Source organism: Amblyomma americanum, chromosome 4 (genome assembly GCF_052857255.1).
Source record: "Amblyomma americanum isolate KBUSLIRL-KWMA chromosome 4, ASM5285725v1, whole genome shotgun sequence".
Lineage (NCBI taxonomy): Eukaryota > Metazoa > Arthropoda > Arachnida > Ixodida > Ixodidae > Amblyomma > Amblyomma americanum.
In genome coordinates, this window is record NC_135500.1 from 207,408,572 (window position 1) to 207,428,992 (window position 20,421).

Sequence of the window (20,421 nt, forward strand, 5' to 3'; positions counted from 1 at the left end):
TCCTAAAAGCCTTCACGTGTGGCGCAGAGGCGCCTTACAAATCGTGCCGGCACTGGTCTGACTTAAGACACACGTGAGGAACGAGTTGGTGGCGGTAATGTTCTCGGCGCTGTACATTTTCTTGCTAAAAATCGTTCTACGCTTGTCTACGGGCATACGCCTCACAAACTAGCGTTAATTTAGAGAGTAGGGACAAATTTCAAAAAAAGAAAGGACACTTCCAGTGCGTCTTTCCACTTGGTAATCAAGCAGGCTGACAAAAAGGCAGGGGTAGAACTCTGGTCAAAGTAAACTAGCACTACTTCCTGCTTTCTCAACTTCTATAGTTACTTCTTATCTGTCAACTAACCCTTCGCGTACACCAAAGAGGTTGAGGGAAAGAAAGTTGTGCTAAACCTTTCTCGCGCATTGCTTCTCGGCACTTCCTGAGCTAAACATGGAACAGCTCCTCCAAGAAGCACTGTAGAGAGTAAAAAAAAAAATAACATGCATCGAAAAGTATGAAATAGAAGATCAAGACACGCCACCCCCGTTTGAAAGAAGCTTGGCTTCCTCATTTCCTTCCCTCACTCTGCATGTAAGGGCTCAAGTTATGCCACGCGTGAAACCAATACTCTTCGAAAAAGCAAAAAAAAAAAAAGCACTGCTCTTGCTTCCTGCCCCGCTTCTCGGCTTGCGAAGCAGCAAAAACGCGTCGCGGCCCGAGACAAAAGAAGCAGAGGCAGCCCACCATCACGACCGCCGCACGCAGCGGGAGAAGTTTTTTCGGGACGGCAACAATGAGCGGACGGAGAAACGAAAGACCCGATGCATATTCATTAGGGTAATTTAGGATGTAAATTCGAGCCGTGACCCAGACCGCGCGCGGCCACGACACTGCGGGGTTGGGAGCGCCAAACACCGCCGTTCCTGCTCCTTCTTTACCGGGGACGCCGACGTCGCCGCGGCAGGACGTCGAAATAAGCAGCAAGTTAACTTGACCGCTGCCGAGCTCGCATCTCGCCGGATTACAACAAGGCGCCACCGTTCGCTCGCTGCCCCGCTGCATGGTTCTGCTGCTGCTGATGCTGCCGCTTCTACCGCCATCTGTCGGCGCGTCTAGAAAGAATCCTCCCTAAGCCGCGAACTTTGCTTGCGCGGAGAACAGCATAGAGAGTGGTGGCGAGACGAAGACAAGCGTACGATGCCGCGGCAGAGACGTCCTCGGCGCTCGCAGCTTTATCGCTATAAATGAAAAAGCCTCTTATTACCTTATGCGGCAGTCTGCTCAGAGCGCCGTGATTGCCGTTGAGACAGGGTTCTTTTTTTTCTTCGCTCGCACATTCATTCTTTCATGTTCGTTTTTTTTTTTTCTGACATTCTCGCTTCGCGATGCCGAGAGCCGCGCGCGACTTGAATTACTATTATTATTGCTGTTGCGATAACCGCGCTGCTCAAACCTCCGAGTCGCGTCGGGGTAAGTTTCATTCTTGCTTAATCGTGGCGGGCGCATTAGCATCGGAACAATGCGAGGGATCTCCCCTCCTTCCCACCCCCTCTCCTTAGCTCCCTGCGTCTTGCGGGCGATTCCCGAATGCTTCTACACGGTTGATCTTTTTTTTTTGTCTTCTTTCACCCTCATTAATAGAAGCGATGTTGGAAAAAAGCCACATATTCAGGTTGCCGAGGAATTACTGTCTAACTTTCCTGTGGTTGCGTATATTTGTGAGTGCGCCCGTACAGGTTGCTTAGACGCACAAAGGTTTTGTTTTTACCTGATGTAGTTTTTGAGTACAGTTTCATAGCACACGCTCCGCAGTCGTAAAACCGTGCTGCATGTTACGAATTGTGCGCGCTTTTTAAAGCTGTTCCTTTTTTGAACCCATCAGTGATATTTTTTGTTAATGTTCTGTGGCAATAAAGGAAACAAAATAGAACAATATTCATTGCAAGCACCATCTAAGTTCGCTTTACTTCTACAGAGAAGCTTTCTTTGTCTTGCAAGACGCACATAGAATCTTAGTAGTTAAGTTGGATCGGATTGGCAATATTGTAATATTCAAAATTGCAGAAGATTGCAGATAACGAATCCTTAATATCAAGAGCGGCAAGTAATACTCTGACTGCGCCGAAATGGTAACACTTCGCAATGTTTAAAACTATATATTTCAATTTTGGATGATATCTGATGCCTTTAAGGGGCTCACATAGTGCCGATGTTTGCGCGCCGACAGTGCTTAAAATATCTCGACGCCTGCAGTAGAACGAAAAAGAACGAAATAAACAAATAGAGCAAAATTTATTCATTAAGAATGGCAGAAATCAGAGTGAGAGAATAGACGGGTACGAACTCCTTCCACGTTACCAAGCGGCGGATTTAAATGAATAAAATTCGGGAACGGAGATGACAATGTATCCAAAGTTTACTGCAACCTAAAATATCTTGTCAGCGAGCAGGTAAAAGAAAAATCAGCCCATAACAGTGCAGCACCATTCGCCTTTCAGAGACAATGTCCGAAAGGACGCCACACCACACAACGATCCCAGCGATAACGGCGAAAGGATGGGGGCCAAAGACATCCCACCAACATTTTACAGCGACAGCTGTTATGCGCCCGCCCCTGGCTTTCGCGTCGTCGTCGGCGTAGCCGGCGGGTGCCTTACCAGAACAGCCAATGGGCGCCGACCGTGAACCGTGACGTCGGTCCCAGTTCAGTGACCCCGTCGGCGGAGGCGGAGGCTGCGCGCGTCCGGCCGGCCGGGTACTCGGCGGCTGCTTTGCCAGGGCGACGGGAGGGGAGCTAGCAGGGTGCGCTTTCCAGTCTTCTCTAGTGTCACGTGACTATCCCCTTCTCTTTCTGCTCGTTCGGGTCCTCCCTCAGCGCCTCCTCTCTCCACATTCCAAGACAACCGCAGCGTGAAAACGCGCGCAGTGTGAGCGTCATTCTAAGGAGCTGCGAGGCAGCGTCGACGTTGACGCTGTGCCGGCGCGGGAAGCTTCCCGCTAGTGTGAGCGCGCCTTTACCATTGTTACCATGGTGGCCATGGTAACGCATCCACTGGTTACCATGGCAACCCGGGTATGGTTATCATCCCGCATGACACCACGTAGGATGTGCTAAGGCCTTTATTGATGCTGTGCGTGTTTTTGTGTCTCTTCGTCTGGTGTCACCTTACGTCACGGCCGACCTGGATCGCATAAGCCTACGGGTGGCTCTGCTTCGAACAGCCGCCTGCGAAAACAAAATGCCTACACAGCTATCGCCGAATCTCGCGTAACATAGTCGTAACAGTCCTGGGAATTTTTTCCTCCTTATAACAAAAGAGATAAATCAAAGTAATCAGTATACCAATTCTAGGACTTGTACTCTTTATAGCAGTGTAAGAATACTAGTGGTCGAGATCTACATATGTATACATGCCTCCAGTGGATGTTTCCCGACAATAGGTTTGGGACTGGAAGGCAGAGAGGGGGGGGGGGGGGGGCTAGTTTGCCCGCCACGTGGTGCTGCCGTCACAAGCAGCAGTCATCATCTGTCTCTTACACTCTCACCCACTTCCTTCTCACGCCTAGCGCTCACCGCTGCTGTCAGGTTGCCCGCATCCTGGGCGACCGCACAATGAAAGGCTCGCCGGTAGGGTGCTCCACTTTCAGAAGCGCGTATAGTATATAAGCTATACGCGTAGCGGCACGCACGTCTGCCTCAGGGATTCCCGGCGTGTTATCACTCCACGAAGCCTCTCTTCGAGTATAGCACTAGCTCTCCACACCCCCTACCATTTTTTTTTCACCTTCCAGTGTACAGAGCACGCACGAACAAAAGCTGGCCTGCTTCAAGCACTGGCGGCCGCGCCACAAGCAGCAGCACCAGAAGGCAGCTCAAGTGAGACGACTCGTCCGTCCGGCCCAGGCAACAACGCGCTGCTCGAGAGCGGCGCTGTTTCGCCCATCAGTTTCTCTTCACTGCCGGTGTCCGAAACACGCGAACACACAAACGCGCCAACAGCCGCGCACGTACAAATAGCGGCGGCAGCAGCTCTGAGCGTGACGGCCAATCAATAGCTCCATGCGAACCCATAAGGGACGAAGGGAAGAAAAATGCAGCTTTGAAGAGCCGGCGGTGGGGAAATTGGGGAAGAGGGGGGCGCGACGCGCACACCAAGGCCCGCAACGCTGGCTCTGCTGCTCCTGTTCCGATCATGTTATTGCCTGGCTCTGCGGAAAGGCGACGTCCTCGGGAGCGGCGGAGGCGGCTCGCGGGAGACTTCGCGAGCAGATGTTGCCCGCTCGCCGCCACTGCTGCAGCACCATCCCCCCCCCCTCTCCACTTCCTCGTACGCTAGCACCACGCACTCTCCTCCTTGCTACACTCTCTCCACCCCTTAGCTACCAATAACGGCCTCTTCTCATATGTCCCTACGGGACGTACTGCTCTCTCCAGACACTCCACTGAACCGGCCTCACGTCCAAGATGAGCCTGCCGCCGCTGTCTGTCGGACAAAAACGAACTTAAAAGACAATGGAGCAGTTATAATTTTTCCTCGACCCGCCTCTCTTGTATCGATGTTTCCACCACTTCTTCTCGCGAGAATGAGAGGAATATCGGAGGCAGCGCGATGCTCCTCTTAAAGATATTCCGTGGGTTCTCAGATGTCTTCTGGCTGGTTACGCACCCCTAATACATTGCGTCGACCATTGTGTGTGCAGGTCTGTGAGTTGTGTGCACTCTGTTTGATTTCGACTGCGAATAAACGGCGTCCTACTCTACTGTAGATCAGCGCGTTTCTCAATCACTGCGCACTGAGATTCACAAATTCATGGAGACATAATGCATAGGTCGAAAACGCGACAAAGCTCTGCTGCCTGATTTTTTGCGTGGTGTCCCCCAAGCGAAAAAAAAAAACTAGGCTCGCCGTGCTCCCAGCCTCAGAATTGACAGTGATAGGCTTTTTAAATTATATGCATGATGTAAATTACATGCATGGTATGATGCAATATTTTCACCTCAACTTAATTATGCTCAAAACAATGTTGAATGCTCAGTGATCGCTTGCATTGTTTAATGTAGCGCGTTTCTGCAGGTACGAACGCCTCGTCGCGAGACAAGCAGCATATACGCCACAGCTCGCGAACATTTCTTACTGTTTGTAGATGGCAAAAATAGAATAAATTCCATGAAATTAAATAGAAGGTCATCTATAATTTGACTCTTTTTTTCTTTGGTCCAGACAGTTGAAGAAAATTGAGATGCGTGGAAAAATGTACAACCCATGTCTGCCAAACGACCTTGTTTTTTTTTGTAATTTCAGTGAAAATTCGCTCGATTTCAGGAGCGAGCAGAACGCATTAACCATTATTTTTTCCTCGCATACAGACGTGGTTGGTGAAATCGGAAACTTTTGATGATCTCGTCACGTACCTCGTTCCAAGAAGCCACGTGTAAAAGGTATTGATGTTCGACAATTGGTAACAGAAATTCCCGAGAACGCGAAATCAAAGCTGCCGTAAAGAGAAGAATGGTGCTCCATTATTTTAATGATGTGCTCCTTTCGTAATTACTGAGAGTGCAGCGAGAGAGAGAGAGAGAGAGAAAAAAAAACACAAGCCGGGCCAAGCATTCAGGAACGGCAGATGGGTAGAAAATTTTTATTTAATTATACGCTTGGGATACGAAGCGAGATTCTGCGAAGGCGCTGGCGGCGATTCGGCTGCATTTCGTACCGTGCGGTAATCTGAATAGGGGTCAGAAGTATTAAAGAAAAAATGGACACATCGTTTTTCTTGATTATAGCCGATGCAAGCCAGATGCTCAGTGCGCTGACTACGGAGCGTAAGGTGAGTGCAAATCACCTAGGTAGATGTCAGAAAGATTATTTTCATGGGGAAAGAGTGTTATTCTCTTTTATAGCTGTACTAATTTTGTTAAATTGCACCAGTTTTTTTAAATGACAGCGAAAGGGAAGCAAGAAAACACAGGCTTGAGTCCTTTGCATTTCAGGTGCTCACATAACCGTTCTTGCGTTCTTACTGGAAAGGGCATTTATACTTTTTATTTCATAACGTTCTTCAGCACTGAGACTTCATTACTTGCGGACTTAGAAACACGTGCCTCACCTAAGAGGAAATATATTCAGTTTAAGCCTGCTTTTTCCTCAAGGGCAATGCATCTGGCGTTGGTTACAATAATGAAAAAGTTTATATAAGTCTTACCCGCTGAGATCCCGTAATTGAAAAAGGAAGTCTAAACTAATTAGGTTTATGGTGGTTTAACGTCCCAAAGCGACTCAGGCTATGAGGGATGCCGTAGTGGAGGGCTCCGGATAATTTTGACCACCTGGGGTTCTTTAGCGTGCACTGACATCGCACAGTATACACGGGCCTCTAGAATTTCGCCTCCATCGAAATTCGACCGCCGCGGCCGGGATCGAACCTGCGTTTTTCGGGTTAGCAGCCGAGCGCCATATCCGCTGAGCGACCGCGGCGGCACTAAACTAATCAAAAATGGAATATTGTTACGTGTCGGCAAGCTGAAGGACGAGACATGATAACAGACGGCTGTGACACGATTTAACGGCTGCTGTCCTAGCTCGAGCCCTTCTGCCCGCGCCCCTGCCCGTTTTCTCGCCTTCCTAGTCCGCAACACGACCCAGTGCCAAACAGCGTATGTCCCGATCGCGAACTAGGATGAATTTCACAGTCGATGAGATGCACGACATGACGATGGGCGTGCCTGGATGGTTGCAGAGTGAAGATCTTGCCGCCTCGATGAAAGAGAGGAACAGATGAAGCCTGGTTCACGAAACCTGCAGAGACACCGGTCACCAGAAGCTGACGCCGAGGCCCATGGACGCACCCAACGGCAGAGGCGGGGATGCCATCTTTGGTCGTGTGGGCGTCGAGTCAGTACTGCATCAGTCAGCGTCTTCTTCTGGTCATCGTGTGTTGCGGTCGGGGAGGGGGTAGGGGTGGGGAGAGCAGCTGGTCGGATCTGGTCAAGTCGAGTCGGTGCGATGCTGGTCGGTGCGGACCACAGCACTCCACAGAAAACCTCGATGGGCAAGCAGGCTCCGAAGCTTCGGGACCTGGCATATGAGGACACAGCGCACCTCCACTAAATGTTACGTGGCGGAAAGCGGTTGAGACATGGTGACACGTGGCTGTGAGGTGATTGAAGTGTTGATGGCGTAGTCCCTGTCCACTTCCTCGTCTTCCTAGTCCGCCAGAATGTGCAGTTTTCACTTATTGGTTACTGCCGTACATATCCCTACGTCAAGCAAGACAGGACAACCCTGAAAGCGTGAGATACAACTTAATACACAAGGACAGTTGTAAACCCAAAAATCAACATGAAGTACATGCTCTTGTTGCTCAACCAAGAGCTCCACTGAGGTAGCACTAAATGTCGTGAAATCTAAACAAATAGCTGTGGTCAACAAGAACGTCACAGATTTCGGCAAAAATGCAAGCGTATTGCCCTGATGATCGCTGAATTAAGATGGAGGCAGTCTGAACCGTCTTGCGCAGTACTTAACAGGGCCTAACGTTTACTTTTCGGCTTGCTGCAAGAGCACTCGCCATGCATGAATTTCGCGATCATTCCTAAATTTTGTTTCTTTTTCTCACTGGTTCTGAGAACACGTTTTTGCTACATCAGGAAAAATTAAGCGAAATGCAAAAAGAAAATTATAAACGTCCCTTAGCAACTAAGATTACTCAATAGGACATGGAAGTTCTACGGTAATTAAACGCTCATAACTATCTAATGAGAGTAGTGCAGCCCACCATAAGTAATATCTATATCAGATTGTATAATTTCGAAAACGGGGTTACCCTCGGCGCTGTGTCACCAACAAATTTTCGCGATTTTGACGAGTTATGAGCACTGGAGAGGTTGCTTTGCCTGCAAGCTTCTCGAAAACGCATGTGTGTTGGCGCGATGTTCCCCGCCGCGTTGGCTCAGTGGTTAGGGCGCTCGACTACTGATCCGGAGTTCCCGGGTTCGAACCCGACCGCGGCGGCTGCGTTTTTATGGAGGAAAAACGCTAAGGCGCCCGTGTGCTGTGCGATGTCAGTGCACGTTAAAGATCCCCAGGTGGTCGAAATTATTCCGGAGCCCTCTACTACGGCACCTCTTCTTCCTTTCTTCTTTCACTCCCTCCTTTATTCCTTCCCTTACGGCGCGGTTCAGGTGTCCAACGATATATGAGACAGATACTGCGCCATTTCCTTTCCCCCAAAAACCAATTATGTTGGCGCGATGTAGCCACTATTTGTTGAGCCACAGCGCGGAGGGTAGCCGCATTTTCGAAATTGGAAAAACTGATATGGATTGGCTACACTCCTCTCAAGAATTAAGGAGACTAACAGTAATAGTAAAAAGTTAACTATTCAGTATTACTTAACCAGACTGTTAGTTAGTATGACCTCGCAGTATTCTGGTGTACTATAGCGCTGACAATGCTATGCCCAAGAAAGCGCTCTTCTAACTTAAAAAAACTATTTTAAAAAAGAATTGTGTAAAATCTTAGGTGAAACATCCAGTATAAAGGGCCCATAGCGGCGCAGTTTTTTTTAAATGCAAGTTCCGTCCAAAACGGGCTAACCAACAACGTCATCAGAGTATATTCAGCTTAAGTATCAATTATGAACACAAAAAATATGTGAGAAGATAGTTTAAAGTTAGCGCTCGAGGTGTCTTCATTTCTGGCGCTGTTTCATAACATTATCGAATTTGTATGATTCGGTAGCTGTAGTGCATTTTATTTTTGCTCTGAGATCAGCATTTCCTGGTGGTATACGCTGTTTCAATGCCAAAGATTACATACAACCGAAATTCAGAATGATCAGCTCTCGTTTCCCTACTGGAAGCTTTAATCGCTACAACAAAAACTTGGTTATCACACATCAGTTCCTGGCATTCCATTTGCTGCTTAGTTCGACCCTTCTCTCTGAATAATTGGAAAGGGTTTAGAATGACAACGCGAATTTCCTTCAAGGAAGTAGAGCATCCTTTTCAATCTCACGGGGCGGTTATAATGCAAGAGAACACTTTTTTTCTTGGTGCAGAAAACAGAGCCCATTAACCCCGCGTTCCCGAATGCTAGTTTAATTCATGAAAATATTCGTTTTTTTTTAGTTTCTTCTATTTCCCCTATCACTCCGTACCAAACAACTGCCGGAAAGTTGAACGGTTGTTCCGCACGACTTCCTGAAGAATAATGTGGTCTAGTTTCTAAACAACACCACTTTTAAAAATGGGGGTCTAGAAATAACCTTCACATGGTGACGTCGCTACTGCCTCCATGGCGCCCTCTAATGGCATGAACATTACGTTGACTCGGTGAGTCAGTTAATTTTTCTCTGGCTGTAATTCTTTATCGTTGCGTATATGAAACTACCTTATTGAAGTATATCAAAAACAGCAATCGCAAGCCATTGTGACAGCTGTATTTAGTATAAATCGCGATTTTCTTTGTGAGACCCCATGACGTATACACAACATTTGCCTAACACGCATGCGCCGCGACTTAAATAGGAAGACGCACCTGATGCTGTGCATGCGCAGCATGTGCATGGTTGGTCTGTTGTACGTCTACAATGGTACTTCTCCGCTCTGCTAAAACTCTCCATTAATATCATATCAATATCTTCCGCGCTACTCTAACCTTTACGTTCCGTGCTTCTGCATATTTTTATCTTTCGCACTTGTATAGCCTAATTACTCTCTCCATTGTTCTTCCTTTGTGCTTAAAGGGAATGCTGAAAATTTAGCAGAAACCATAACGCAAATAGCGGACACAGTGAATTACGCTTTCGCTGTCTGTCCGAAAACTTCATCCTGGATAGCGTAGAGCTATTCTCGCGGACTAGGGTAACTTATTTTGGCGGCAAGCCCCGAGGTCGCCGACACTGGTACCAATACAAAAAGAAAAATTCAATTCAAAGAAAATATATATATATATATATATATATATATATATATATATATATATATGTAGAGAGAGAGAGAGAGAGAGAGGCCGATCCGAATTTCACACGTTATACTCAAGACAAGGAAAACAAATGGTGATCCGAGCGACGACTTTGTGAAATATCTTCTTGCCTTAACGATAAAAAAAGGAGGGAAAGGTCCGCGTCATACGAGGCTTCGGCACCAGGAAGACAGGCTGGCGTAGTAATTACGGTTGCCCAGCAGCGACTGGGGCCACCCTTAAGGCTGCCCCTGGAAGCGCCGCTAAGGCTCGTTTCAAATTACAGCCGTGCCCTGCGACACTCCGAGGCCAGCCGCGAACGCGCGCTCAGGGCTGGCGGCTCTAATGAAATCGTTTCCATCGTTCCCGCACCCGGTAATAACTGCGAAATACCGCACGCACCGCCGGCAACGCCGGATTCCGGTGTCGGGCGCTGCGGTGCCACCCTAACCCTCTTCGATTCGTGCTCTGTCATTTATATTCGAGTTCTCAAAAGTTGTGACTTCGCCAGGAATCTTTCTATTTATTTCATTTTTGCTTCTTTCGTTCAAGATGAGGTTTTCTTTATTATTTTGCTCTCGCCGTCACTAATTCTAATGTCACTTGCGCCTTTGCAGGTTTGACTTCCGTCTGAAGATGAGAGGAGGACGGGCCTTATGTCGTCGTTACCTCATTTAAGAACGCCGCGGGCCCCGCGGATGAATCTTTTTTTTTCTTTTGCAGCGTTTCTCTCTTATTTGATGCCTCTTGCTACCTCTAGTCACTTCTGTTGTGATAAGAAGGCGTTAGCTGTGTTACTAAGAATAAAATGTCACTGTTCTGGAAGATTGCCTTGTACAGGCCGCAGGTACAGAGAGTTCGCCAGTCCATCGTCAAAGGATAAAAGTATCTACGAAAAGGGAACTTGGGGACGCGTGTTTCATTCAGTACCAACAGCACTCGGAGGGCTGTACCTATCTTGCTCCTGGACATCTTCTGGCAAGAAACGCAGGAAGAGCAGGAGAAACTTACATCGGAACCAACGAGATTGTTTATCTCGTTCGAGTGGGTGGGAAGCTTCGTAAGCCGCAATGACGCGGGAAACTTCAATCAAGTAAACAACGGACATGACAACCAGTACAGTTAAAGTCTAAGTTATGTCTCTTAAAAACTAAGGACACACGACTCACGAAACGGTTATTGGTATTGTAATGTCACTGATGAATATAGTTAATATAGCCGGGGCACCGAGAGGTCGCTGCTGTCGGGAAACTCCAACGAAAGTATCGGCTGCTGGGACAGAGCCACGGCAGAGAGATCATCCTTGAGCCACAAACGATCCCGTACCGAGCAGCTCCTTGTTAACTGTTTGGTGAATGCTTTGGTTGCAGCCTCTGCCATGAGAGCTGTATGCCTTGCAATTGCGATTTCGTCACCTCGCCTCAGCCTTGGCGGTTCGAAGTTCTAGGGTCCTGCATGGCGTCTAATACCCCTGTCACACGGGCACTTGTAAGGCCTTAGAAATTAAGGTCCTTTGCCCCAAAGGCGCGTGACGCGCATCTACACGGCAAAGCGTCGAGACCTTTGCGATAAAGGTCCGTAGCAATAAAGGCGGCCGTCAGCGGCCTTAAAGTTGCTTAAAGGAGCAACCCAGACGGCAGCGCCAGCTAGCGAGCTCAAAGAATAAAAAATTGACGCAATTTTCAGTTTTCAAACCGTAAAAAATTATCTAATTTATCTTATTTAATGGTTAATTTTGCGGTACAGTGCACTTAACCGTAGAGGAGGCTATGACTAAAGACATCCACACTGCTAAGAAAGGACTTGAACGCTTTTCAGCAGCCGCATCGACACACACGTGCTTGCGCATCTCGCTTTGCTGCTTTTTCTTCGTTTGCTAGTATTCTAGCAAACGAAGAAAAAGCAGCAAAGCGAGATGCGCAAGCACGTGTGTGTCGATGCGGCTGCTGAAAAGCGTTCAAGTCCTTTCCTAGCTCGAGCTTTTTGTTTCCGAGTCGGACAGCAGCAGGAGAGCCGTGGTCTGAGCGCCATGATCCTCGGGGAGAGCTATTCAGAACTACTCCAACATCACAGAGGGGTGAGATATAAATATCCGCCCCCGCATAAAGCACTAACCAAGGAGGAGGCAACAGATTGGCGTAGATTACAAACAGGTTCCTTCCCCAACCTCTTTATATACAACAAGATGTTCCCAACGGAATATAGGGGCACATGCCCGTGGTGCGGGGCCACACCCACACTATTTCACATAACATGGGAATGCGAACGAAACAACGCATTCCGAGAACACAAACCCCCGAGTGCGGAGCACTGGGAGAGCCGGCTCGTCAGCTGCGAGCTCGCCGTCCAAAAGAGGATGGTAGAGCACGCACGGGATGCAGCCAAACTCAGTGGAGCCCTGGACTGAGGGACCACCCTTTGCTGAAGAAGCCTTCCCTGCAGCGCAGCGTGAAGACAGCGACACGCGAAGCAAGCAAGAAGACTTCTGATCGCCTAAATACTTATGATTCAATAAATGTTTTCCTATCCTATCCTATCTTCGTTTGCTCTTTGTTGTGTGCGTGTTTTGAGTTTGCTTGTGCGCACAAAGACACAAGCAACAAAGCACGCTTCTCGAACACGCCGAGGAGCCGAACGGAAAAGTGCGCCTACCGTGGTCGGACCGAGAACGATGAAAAAAAAAAAAAGAAACTTTGTTTCAAAATATCCGTTTCTCACCGTCAGAACGCTCGTTTATTATCGTGATAGCTACTTTTTCCAACATAAACGAATGCACTCTTAGCTGAAGTGCTACCGTCTGCTTTAATTTCATAATGTTACTAGCGCCGCTTCACACACAGCGGTGACTTTTGGCATTCACGGAGGCCGCGTTCTAGCTCCTTTGGATTTGCCGTGTAGCAGCGTCGCTGCTCCTTTTCGGTTTTCCTCCTTTAGTGCAATAAGACAACTTTACGGCAAAGGCCGAGAAGAAGTCCCGTGTGACAGGGGTATAAGTCGATTCGCCGGGATGGCCGCGGCTCAACCTGCACGGTCTTTGCGTCTAAGTCGCTACGCTTCGGCTTCCGCGGCCCGAACCAATGAGTCGTCTCGCTTACGTCACTTTGCTACTACCTCAGTTGCCCGTAGGGCAGGATTATTTTGGCGGGCTCGGCGCTTTTACTCCCTGTCTCCATATTACCGGGCCACTGCAGGATCTGAAGGTGTTGCTGCCATGCTTGCGCCGTTCACCCGCAGAACGCCTGTGTCGCCGCCTTCTTTTCTGCTCGCTGACATCCTGATCGGTCTGCATGAAATTTCGCCGCGCATGACGTCATTCCACGTAGACCAATCAGCTTGTGGTGCCGCGCGTTGCCTTGGTGCGGACGGCACCAACGGCGCAAAACTAAGGAAAGGGCTAAGAATAGCAAACTCCGCAAAATTCAGAGGATTCAACTCTTATCCAGGACATAATATTCATAGGAATATTATTCATAGGAACCTCCACCTGCTAACAAATGATCGATTCAGGCCATTCCAGATCACCTCCTCTCTTTCAAGTGGGAGAACGCAGCCGTTATGGCTTACGGCGCACCAATACACGACACGACCAACAAACGCCATAAACTCTGAACAAAACTTCATGCAACTACAAATCTGGTAAGAAAGGAACGCTGCCTGTCGCGAAGGGAATACCAGACGAAGTGCTTATGTTCGCGCAGACAGTCATAAAGCGGTGGACGGACGGGGTGCTTCACTGTTACCACAGTCCGCTGATCATCAGACACTTCTTTACACGTTTATACGTACACGCTCTCAACTCGAAAAACACACAGCTGACCTAACCCGTTCACCGCACAGCCGCTCACTTACTTCACTCACTCGCAACGCGACAAGTTATCCGCCCGCGGTCACACGTGTAATCCCGCGCTTTCCACCGCCTAACCCAAGCTCGAGCATGCGAATTCGCTTGCATATATTTGGAACACGGCCGTGCCAGTGCACTCAGATTGCGGATGCCGACCGTTGATTTCACCCTTCAGCCTTTCTGTGTCCCATACACTCTTTCTCCTTCATTTTCCGTGTCTACTCTCTTTCACTCTCTCTTTCTCCCACGCCCCAGTAGAGGAACCCGGGGACCACAGCTCGCATTAGCGACCTTCGCCCCAATCCAGCCCTGCTAGGGCCTCATGAACGAACGAGTCGCGCCCCTGCGAAAACTCCCACGCGCCACAACGCATCCCTAACCGCAAAAATCAATTTCCTATCCGCAAACACCACTCGCGCCGCGGCCCCTCTGATGTTTCTTTCTTTGTAGTTTGTTTCTCCTGAGGCCTGTGCTCGGTTTTTTTACTGCTTGCACTGCGTGTGGTCGATGCGCCATTGCGCCATTATACACGTCTCCCGGCCGCATTGCCGCGTACGTGCATAACGGCTGTACGCGCCGAGTTAGTTTGGGTTCCGGGAACAAGAGAGGGGAAAAAGAAAGAAACTCGCGTACGTGGTAATGATCGCTAAAGCACGAGTGAAGAGGAAAAAGAATCCAGCGCAAATCTAAACGAGCCGCAACTTTGTTTTTCGCCGCCGTCTGGCCTTGTTTTCGATGCATTAATGTCCCGGATCGATGTCCGCGGAGTGGAGCCCCGCCAGTTAATTCGAGGAAAGTGTATGCATGCGCTCTGGCCATCTGGGCGCCGCCTGTTGGGCTCACCTTGCGTCAGTGGGAGCGCGTTAGTGCTTAACGGACTTCTATGCGCGCAATGCATGTCGATACGAGTCCGTTTTTCTTCTGTCGAAGTGTTCCATGCAATAAAAACGAGGGAGTGGCTGGGAAAACATCAGCAATGTCAAAGAAAACACAAGTTGATGATAGTGGATTTTTATGGCGCAAGGGCATCTGTGGCCATAGAGCGCCATTGCACAAGGTATTTTCATTTGCACAAGGTGGGGTCAAAGACCCATTTCTGAAACATTTCGTTCTGAATAACCCGAGCACCAGGCCATGGGAAGCTTGCACCCTTATATCGCCGGTGGGTACCCGGCGGCACCCGGGATCGAACCCCTCACCTCCCGCATGAGAGACGGATGCTAAACCACTAGGCCACTGCTGCGGTTGAAAGCACAAGTGTAAACGAGAAAAGCAACCCAGCTGCCAGCCAGCTCTGATAAGGAACCTTTTGGTTTCTTCGCCTGCCCATACTGGTGAAGAATACCAAGATCTGCTGGTGTGCTGTTTTAAAGTCCCGAAAGGGTACGATGGCTACGAAAGACATCACAGTGGAGGATTACGGATTATTTCGGCAACTGACATCACATAACTCACGGGCGTTATTGCTTTTCGCCTCCATCAAAATGCGGCCGCCGCGCCCACGATTTGATCTCGCGGGCTTGGGCTTAGCGGCCGAACGCCGTAGCACCAATTCACCCTAGCGTGTCCACAATACGTACAGTGAAGGAAAAGTCAAGGGCTGTTGAAAACGAGGAGAATTGGGGCAGAGTAAACACATGACGACTCCAAGTGAGGAGGAGTGCTCTGATCTTGCTGGTATTGCTCTAATTAAGTGTTAAGAGGAGAGCTTGTCCTCAGGTCAGCTGGACTTGCATGGTGCTAACTATACGTAGTTTTTTCTACGTTTTGCTCAGCAACGCATGCACAACCGTAAAGCTGGGTTTGAGTGCTTGGTATGTCCGTACCGCTCTGGGCTCTCACCCACCCGAGAATCGTATACTCGGATTTCTATGTGGTCGTTCCTTCGTCACATAAATGTACGTCATTTGACAAAGGTAACTACAATCCAATATACGGTGCAATATAGTCCGGACTTCTTCAGCGCTCATAATTCCGGACCCACCGTTGCTGCGCAAAATCTGTCTGCGGGCGATCCATTCTCAGGGTCCGCCTCGAGGTCGCTGCAAGACCCAGCTGTGCAAAGCAGATCACATTGGTCCGCGCGGAAGGATGAAACGAGCAAAATGAACGAGACAGAACCAACTCGAACAATTCCGAGACCAACTCTTTCAGCTTGAGACCGGCGGAGAGACGGAGAGCCGTAGAAAGAAAAGCGTAAACGGGCATGAAAAGGCCGAGAGGGAAGAATAAGGTGTAACACAGAGGGCGGCTTGCTCGCTTGGAGGTTTTCATTGAAAGAGTCTTTCTTGCGCAGGAAGCCAGAGGGGGCTTAGTTCCTCCTCCGGCCCGATGCGTCTTTTCTGGGACGCCTTCGCATGGCAAAAGAGGAAGGAAAAGAGGTTGGAAAGGGAGGGAAAGGGTGCCGGGCTGTGTGCCTTTGATGCGAGGCCGTGGAATGCAACCTATGGGCGACCGCAGCGCCCGAGGCGTTTCCCGTCAGGACCCGGCGGTCTCCTCCTCCTCACCCTCACCCTCCTCGGACTTCCTTCCAAACAGCGCTCTGAGGCGCGGCCGCGCTTCCGCAGAGCTTTAAGGATGCCGGGACAAATAATACAACCAGAATGGAACTCCCCGGGCGACCGCACACAAAGACCCGGTCCCGATTCTTCCATAGCCGACGCCGCCGCCACTGGCGATGCTGATTCGATCCGCACGGCTCTGTGTGTAGTTCGCTCGCACACCTTTCGCGAAGGGCAGGAAAAAAGGAAAAGATAGGGAAATGGGACACGCAATGACAGAGATGGACTGGAAAACTTGGCCCCGCAGTGTTTCCTTTTCTCTGCTGCTTTCTTCAGCGTCTCTTTGGGAAGGCTTTTATGCGTTTTATTCGCAACTTGCTCGGAACACACAGAGGCTCCCCGCTGCGTGCTGTCTATGAGTTATCATTGCTGAGCGGAATATAGAAGAGGTAAGTCCACATCGATCAGGAGAGAACTAGGTTTCCCGCAAGAAAAAGAATAAACGAAGAATTGGACCTGCTGCGCCATGCCTGCCTGCCACGCAGGAAGACCGGTGCGGTTTAATCTTGTTTGTATGTGTTGTTGCCTGTCTCTCCTTGTTGCGCCTTCAGGCTGAAAGTATAATATTAGACAAGGCTGGAGATAAACATTAGTTGTTTGCGAAGTAGTTTTCTCCACGTTAAAGGCGATGAAACGGCAGAACAGTGTTTCTCTTCTTGGTTCGTTCTTGTGTCACATTAAGCATGTCCCTCGCGTTGAGAGAAGCAGAATACAATAGCAGTTTTCTTTTATATCTCGCGGGGAGCACACTGACGAGCCCATTATTGATTGGCTGGAATGGCGGAAGTAGTTCTTACATTAACTGCTACCCAACAAGTCACCGGCAACAAAGCGCAATATCTTGTTTGAACAAGTATTATCTTGCCAATCTTATGTCAATGTTTCCTAGTCGGTAAAACGTCATACTCAGAGAAGCACGGATGTGCTTGTCTCTGCGGCCTGTTTATAACCTGACAAATGTCCTTACTCGAAGTTTACGAACATTTGTGAGGACAATTCTAATACCCTCTTGCTGACCGCAAGTCACAGAAATTGAAGAAGTTATTAGCCAAAGTTAAAAAAGGCTGTCCTGCACTGACTTCGATGTATTAGTTGTGATCATCGGGACCACCGTTGAAATATGCGCTATAGGCAGATGATACATCGAAATAACTCGAATTATCATTTGGCACCATGGTTCCTCACTTTTTTTAGGAGACAGTATGGAAGGTTTTTTTTCATCAGTTGTGTCTTCATAACCGCCCGCGGTGGCTCAGTGCTTATGGCACTCGGCTGCAGACCCGAAGGACGCGGGATCGATCTCGGCCGCGGCAGTCGAATTTGGATGGAGGCGAAATTCTAGAGGCCCGTGTGCTGTGCGATGTCAGTGCGCGTTAAAGAACCGCAGGTGGTCGAAATTTCCAGAGGCCTCCACTACGACGTCCCTGATAGCCTGAGTCGCTTTGGGACGTTAAACCTCCAAAACCAACGAAATGCGTCTTCATATGTGTTTTTTTTATTAGTTTGTTTGTGTAAGTACGTGAGCGTGTTTATCGGAATTCGTGGTGGGATAGGCAAGAAAAAAAGACGGACTTATGGACAAAGTGGCAGCTTCTTTATTTCCACTCTATTTTATTCTCTTAATTATTTCTTTTGCAAGCATTAGCCAGTTTGAAAGGATTTTTTTTTCTGCACGATGCCTGTCTATCGACTTGGGTATAGATCGCTCTCAACTTGCCCAAACCTTAAACAAGCTCACATGCAACGGCAGCTTTTCGTAAAAACATCCAATTTATTCTAGGTTCCTGTCGCCGTGGTCCCAGTGTGTGCCATGAGGGAAAAAAAGTACAGAAGATGGCATCAACTTCGCCTCCCGTAATCCTCAAAGTCTGAGGCGCATCAGTCTGGGTCGTATTATCCATGGTTCCCGCCGAGTTCAGCTCAATGCAGTAAACAAATACATTAGGACTACTAGTTTTGGCTTAGACCACATTTTTATTTTGTTCACTACGCCGGCGTTTGAAACTAACACAAAGCCAAAAAAAAAAAACGTTCTTCTGTGCCCTAGTAAAACAAATAAACGAAAGACAGCTATTGAATAAATTCACGAGCCTGTACATAGAAATATGTGTATGCATTTAACACGGCAAAATCGGTTAAGTGAAACTATTTTTGTGCGACGGTTTCTAAAAAAACACTTTGCCGTGCTACAAAGGAAAATCTCCTTATATACAGCGCAATTTAAACGCAGAAGGTCTGGTGCCAGAGTTCGTGCTATCCTTGCAAAATATCTATCGCGTGTCCTTGACAGCGCGCGTGCAGCAAAAAACAAAAAAAATCAAGAGAGCCGCAAGCTGGCGCACGAAATTTATAGCTTAGCGTGATCTATTCTACCTTTGAAACAAGTTTCTGAACCAGAATCCTGCTCGCCAACGACTTCGATGCGACGCACTTTGTTCTATACGAGCTTTGTCACGGTGCTCCATTTCTTCGGTGACATTGGGTCTGGGCCACGAACTTTCTAAACGTCCACAGAAAGAAAGTGATAGGAATGGAAAGGCTCTTCTATTCGCGCAGTTTTCCAGAGTTGCTTTTTCGGTGTGGTCCGGAACCTCGTGTGTTTTGTCGTTCGCAGGGGTTATCTCGTCCGCAAGAAAAGAGAAAACAAAGGGAAAGTTTCACCTGCTGCTGTTTCTGCTGCGCAAGCCGCGATATATTCACAAGCGGAGGTGGGGCATTCTCCGATGAACGAGCGAACGACCCAAAGTCTCGAGGAGGCCCCTTATACGCGAGCAGGCAGGACGCGGGAAAATGGCTGTGGGGCGGCCCCTTCCCCTTTTCCCGAAAGAGGAGCCAGCAAGACAAATCGGCCGGACGTCGGCCAAGAGCTGCTGCTCCACGTGGGGACCCACCATCCATCAGGAATCCCCAAGCGCCCGCAGCACTGCCGCCGGGCTTTCCCCTTCCTTCCCCACCACCTTTTCTTGCCGAGACGTCCAAACTCAGGGTCGAGAAATGTGCCGGACGGTGCAGAAAGAAAGCAGCAATACAAACAAATATGGAGAAGAGGATCGGAAGGAGGTGGTGAGGCGGAGGCACCGGCCAGGGCTGTTCTTTTGGACTCTCCAAGAGCGGGGCTTTTCCAGTGGTGGTCGAGCTTTTGTCTCCGTGGCCCGCACTGCCTCCTCCTTTCCCGTCGCTGCCGCTGCGGCCTGAATTCCGTAGCTTCCACCCTTCGGCCGCTCGATGCGATCGAACTTTAATCAGCCGAGGACACGCCGGGGCTTATCCTGTGCTGCCGCGTTTTGAAGGCACACCTTTCCGTCTTTTTACCCGTTAAGAAGAGCCTGGCGTCTTTTGTTTCTCTTTATTTATCTCTCAAAAGCTGATTGGAGTGAAACTTGACGCACAGATGATTTCGGAATGTGCGCGATGTCTCGTCTGTACGATGCACCCTGCCGAAACGCTTCTTATTGCAGCGCCGCGTAGAGAGCGACGTTCGAGTTAGCCTGTCAACGGGTCCGTTTAATTTACTCTCGCAAGCATTAGTTTCTGGAAAGGAGTACTTTACAAATGAACGTCGACTCATCAAAGTTTACCACTGGTTCCAGGAACGAACCAAGTGAACAAGGCAATCTGATGTTAGGGCTGGGGCTGGTTGTAAATGTGGTTCCCTCCCAAGGTCCGCGGTTTTATTGTTAATAAGACGAAAGTCTTGAGCGTCGGTAGATATTTATATTGTCGACCTCTGTTCAATTCATTCGATTTTCAGGAAAGCGTTGTAAACAAACTGGTAAGTGGGAAGCACTTTTGATACCCGTCGCGGTGACTCAGTGGTTAGGGCGCTCGGCTAGTGATCCGGAGTTCCCGGGTTAGAACCCGACCGCGGCGGCAGCGTTTCGATGGAGGCGAAACGCAAAAGCGCCCGTGTGCTGTGCGATGTCTGTGCACGCCAAAGATTCTAAGGGGGTCGAAATTATCCCGATGCCCTCCACTTTCTCTCACTCCTTCCTTTATCCCTTCCCTTACGGCGCGGTTCAGGTGCCCGCCGTGATGCGAGACAGACACTGCTCCATTTCCTTGCCC